At 46.6% G+C, this 5,363-nt stretch overlaps 1 long non-coding RNA gene across 1 annotated transcript; it reads right to left on the reverse strand.

Moving 5' to 3' along the window:
• Nucleotides 1-1,271: 1,271 nt before the first annotated feature.
• On the reverse strand, nucleotides 1,272-2,103 carry LOC143793792 (uncharacterized). The gene is made up of 3 exons (XR_013220264.1): nucleotides 1,632-2,103; nucleotides 1,445-1,540; nucleotides 1,272-1,356 (listed from the first exon to the last, which is right to left on the reverse strand). It is a non-coding gene; the product is annotated as an uncharacterized LOC143793792 (long non-coding RNA).
• Nucleotides 2,104-5,363: the final 3,260 nt, after the last annotated feature.

A 5,363-nucleotide genomic window follows, 5' to 3' on the forward strand; every position in this document is an offset into this window, starting at 1 on the left:
TAAGGGAACCTGTCCCCCCCCCAGGCGTTTGTTACTGAAGGAGCCACCTTGTGCAGCAGTAATGATGCAAAGGGAAAAAGTGCCTCTTTTCGTGGTGCTCCTTGCACATGCTGAACCTAACACTTATGAAAAGTGTCCCCTCCTACCGTGATACCGTCCGGTTGGTGGAACTTTCCTTTGTGATGTGACGCAGCACAGCCGTCATTCTTACCCCCTTGGCGCCGTGCGCCGCCTCCTCAGCGTTGTTTGAATCAGTCCCGGAGCCTGCGCTGTTAGGTTAGCCCTTGGCCATGCACACATTTTGCGCTGCCCGTCTTCTGACATCATTTGGTGTCAGGCTGGCTGCGCCTGTGCGGTCGCGCTGGCCGAGATCCCGCCTCGTACTGTCTTCTGATTTAATCCCACTAGGGGCCTGAGATCCATGGACATGCGCAGTGCATATCTGAACCTCCACCTCTCACTCATCTCCCTACGGCTTCTTCAAACTGTGCGGTGTCAGCTGGTCCCTAATAGCATGCCACGGCCGTGACACCGCACAGTCTGAAGAAGCCGTAGGGAGGGGAGTGAGAGGCGAGGATATGCACTGCGCATGGCCACGGATCTCAGGCCCCCAGTGGGATTAAATCAGAAGACAGTACGAGGCGGGATCTCGGCCAGCGCGGCCGCACAGGCACAGCCAGCCTGACACCAAATGATACTAGATATGAAGATCACTGCACACGTACAAGCTGAAGGTATGCTTAAGGTGAAAATTTTATTTGTAGTGGTTTTTTTTAGAGAAAGCGACTGGTAAGCGTTGACGTTTCGGCTAGTGTATAGCCTTGGTCACAACGTCGCTGGAAAAAATACAAATATTTACAATTAGATATGTACAATAATTGGTGTATATACATATATCAAGAAATGTGCATTTTTATATACAATATATACAATTGTGATATACATGTACAGAGAAATGTCTCTGTGTGACCCTGTAGCGAGATGTCATGGAATACCATACGTAGATCAAGAAACAATAAGACATCCGTATTAAGAGAGATAAGTTCAAGGAAATGCATATAGTAGTGTCTGTGCTAAAACGTATAAATACGGCAATAAGGTGGCCTACCTAAAATATGAAGAGTCTATCTTAATTTGAGAAATGGTGATGTAGAGCAAGGAAATGTATTATCCTGTCAGAGAAAGAAAAAAGGAGAGGAGCATGTATACGTGGATATTCCAGGGGGGTCACCATGATGCATAAGACAATGTGAGGGGGTAATTGAGACCTACCCTGACACTTTGGTTGATATATATTGTGGGATATTCTTAGCCAATGGTTGGTAGAGATGAGAATGGCAAAACTGTGCCAGGGGCCTGTGAAAAGGTATATTGATAAAGATCACCCTGAGATAAATAGGAACGAGTCATATATTGTGTCCCATAGTGTATGGTAGAAGCCTACCCTGGTGGTATATATGGAGACTTATGTGTCCAATGATGTGGCGTCCAGGCCCCAGTGGGCGTAGTACTACAAAGCCCAGCGTTTGTCCGGCAGTAGCTGTGAAAATTGATAATGTTATCATAACGACCGTGAGGCATAATAGTCTGAAATTAATGTGGGTATACTTAGCTTTAGGGTTGTGACCTACATCCATAGGTGGCGCAGCGGTGTGAGGCTGACACTCCCGTGTCTAAGCTGAGATTGGCGCTGGGTGACTGTGCGCGCTTCTAATCATGTACTGCTGCGGGGTCATGTGACCGGAAGTAGTGGAGACGCCGGCGCTTGCGCTGTACAAGCTGCGATAGTGTGTGGTCGGCAGAGTTTATGTGTTGTCATGGAGATGCCGGCGCCTGCGCAATTGTACTCTATTGTGGGCTGAGTTGAATGGAAACTGGAAGGGAAGAAGGGGCGGAGGGAAGCAGAGACAGAGATAGAAAGGGAGGGCAATATCCTGGACCTATTGTAATCGTGTGTAAGGTGAATACATCCATATATATTGAATAAATACTGGTCATGTAGATTACAGGATAAGTTTGAGAAATACATAGTCATACAATTATGCTGTATTAGTATCCAAGAATAATATGCAAACACATATGTTGAAATCATATATACTGCTGACAATAATTGCAACTAAGTAGGAGTCCAAACCATATGAGGAAAAAAAAGGGGAGGGGGAAAAAGGGGAAAAAAAAGAACAAAGAGAGAAGAAGAAAACGGAAACTTAGATAGACTCTATATTGTGGTAGGGGGTCTTACCAATTCCACCGGGGGGAATTGCCGAGTGGATGCGTGCGACTATTCAGTGGGTCTAGAGAAAGAAATGCATTATGTTAGCCAATCTATTTCTCGATTGAGGCCTCTTGGGCTGAGTGTGTCCAACGTGTAGATCCAGTAAGTTTCGCGTGAAACTTACTGGATCTACACGTTGGACACACTCAGCCCAAGAGGCCTCAATCGAGAAATAGATTGGCTAACATAATGCATTTCTTTCTCTAGACCCACTGAATAGTCGCACGCATCCACTCGGCAATTCCCCCCGGTGGAATTGGTAAGACCCCCTACCACAATATAGAGTCTATCTAAGTTTCCGTTTTCTTCTTCTCTCTTTGTTCTTTTTTTTCCCCTTTTTCCCCCTCCCCTTTTTTTTCCTCATATGGTTTGGACTCCTACTTAGTTGCAATTATTGTCAGCAGTATATATGATTTCAACATATGTGTTTGCATATTATTCTTGGATACTAATACAGCATAATTGTATGACTATGTATTTCTCAAACTTATCCTGTAATCTACATGACCAGTATTTATTCAATATATATGGATGTATTCACCTTACACACGATTACAATAGGTCCAGGATATTGCCCTCCCTTTCTATCTCTGTCTCTGCTTCCCTCCGCCCCTTCTTCCCTTCCAGTTTCCATTCAACTCAGCCCACAATAGAGTACAATTGCGCAGGCGCCGGCATCTCCATGACAACACATAAACTCTGCCGACCACACACTATCGCAGCTTGTACAGCGCAAGCGCCGGCGTCTCCACTACTTCCGGTCACATGACCCCGCAGCAGTACATGATTAGAAGCGCGCACAGTCACCCAGCGCCAATCTCAGCTTAGACACGGGAGTGTCAGCCTCACACCGCTGCGCCACCTATGGATGTAGGTCACAACCCTAAAGCTAAGTATACCCACATTAATTTCAGACTATTATGCCTCACGGTCGTTATGATAACATTATCAATTTTCACAGCTACTGCCGGACAAATGCTGGGCTTTGTAGTACTACGCCCACTGGGGCCTGGACGCCACATCATTGGACACATAAGTCTCCATATATACCACCAGGGTAGGCTTCTACCATACACTATGGGACACAATATATGACTCGTTCCTATTTATCTCAGGGTGATCTTTATCAATATACCTTTTCACAGGCCCCTGGCACAGTTTTGCCATTCTCATCTCTACCAACCATTGGCTAAGAATATCCCACAATATATATCAACCAAAGTGTCAGGGTAGGTCTCAATTACCCCCTCACATTGTCTTATGCATCATGGTGACCCCCCTGGAATATCCACGTATACATGCTCCTCTCCTTTTTTCTTTCTCTGACAGGATAATACATTTCCTTGCTCTACATCACCATTTCTCAAATTAAGATAGACTCTTCATATTTTAGGTAGGCCACCTTATTGCCGTATTTATACGTTTTAGCACAGACACTACTATATGCATTTCCTTGAACTTATCTCTCTTAATACGGATGTCTTATTGTTTCTTGATCTACGTATGGTATTCCATGACATCTCGCTACAGGGTCACACAGAGACATTTCTCTGTACATGTATATCACAATTGTATATATTGTATATAAAAATGCACATTTCTTGATATATGTATATACACCAATTATTGTACATATCTAATTGTAAATATTTGTATTTTTTCCAGCGACGTTGTGACCAAGGCTATACACTAGCCGAAACATCAACGCTTACCAGTCGCTTTCTCTAAAAAAACCACTACAAATAAAATTTTCACCTTAAGCATACCTTCAGCTTGTACGTGTGCAGTGATCTTCATATCTAGTATATTCGGAACTTTTTGCTCCTTTCACTAGCACCGTCACTTCCAGATTTGTCGTGTGCGAGCCATCATAGCTTCATTAATGACACCAAATGATGTCAGAAGACAGTCAGCGCAAAATGTGTGCATGGCCAAGGGCTAACCTAACAGCGCAGGCTCTGGGACTGATTCAAACAACGCTGAGGAGGCGGCGCACGGCGCCAAGGGGGTAAGAATGACGGCTGTGCTGCGTCACATCACAAAGGAAAGTTCCACCTACCGGACGGTATCACGGTAGGAGGGGACACTTTTCATAAGTGTTAGGTTCAGCATGTGCAAGGACCATAATTAAAAGAGCTAAGTTTACCTTTTCCAGCATTAGTGCTGTACACGATGGCTCTTTCAGCTACAAACGCCTGGGGGGTTAAAGTTTCCCTTTCAACTTGCTCCAGTGCAGGCTTCGGCCTACACTCTGCTCCATCTCCTCCTCCTGCTGACCCCGGGCTCTAACACCGCCAGTTGGAGCCCGGTACTGCTAGCTGCACAGAGAAAAACACCAGCCAATGTGTCAGTGGGGTTCAGCACCGCCAGCTGTTCCCCTGCTGTGCAGCCGGCATCGTGTCCTGCAAAAGCCACGCAGACACAAGAACTGAAATTGAAGGAAACCTGTGCCCCCTCCCCCAGGCGTTTTTACGTTTTACAGCCACCTTGTACAGCGGTAATGCTGCATGTGTGCAAGGTGGCTCATAAACGTATTCTCCTCGCACATGTGGAACTGAAAACACGTCTAAAATGTGTCCTCTGTGTGACCATTTAACCGTCCCGGTGGTGTGACTTTCCTTTGTAATGACACGCTGCAACCCCCTTGGTAGCGCTGCCCGTCTTCTGGCATCATTGTTTGGCTGCCTGCGCCTCTGCAGCCGCCCTGACCCACACAACGCCCCTCGGTGTCTTATTTATTGGGACTGCGAGGGTGTGATTGATGGGCATGATCAGTGCATCAGTTCGCCTGTCCCTCATCTCCTTCCGCCTTCTTCAGACTGTGCGGCTTCATGGCCGTGGCATGCGATAAGGGATCAGCTGACGACGCACAGTCTGAAGCGGGTGTAAGGACCCGAGTGTGAGAGGCGAACATATGTGCTGCGCCAGGCCATGAATCCCAGCCCCGCAGTGTTTTAACAATGTTAAGACACTGCGGGGCTGGGATTCATGGTCATCGCGAACCGCACCAGCCGACATTAAATGACGTCAGAGGATGGGCAGCGCTAACAGCGCTAGGCCAGGGGATATCACGACAGCGCAGACTCCT

The sequence above is a fragment of the Ranitomeya variabilis genome, chromosome 1 (genome assembly GCF_051348905.1).
Source record: "Ranitomeya variabilis isolate aRanVar5 chromosome 1, aRanVar5.hap1, whole genome shotgun sequence".
NCBI classification, from domain to species: Eukaryota; Metazoa; Chordata; class Amphibia; order Anura; family Dendrobatidae; genus Ranitomeya; species Ranitomeya variabilis.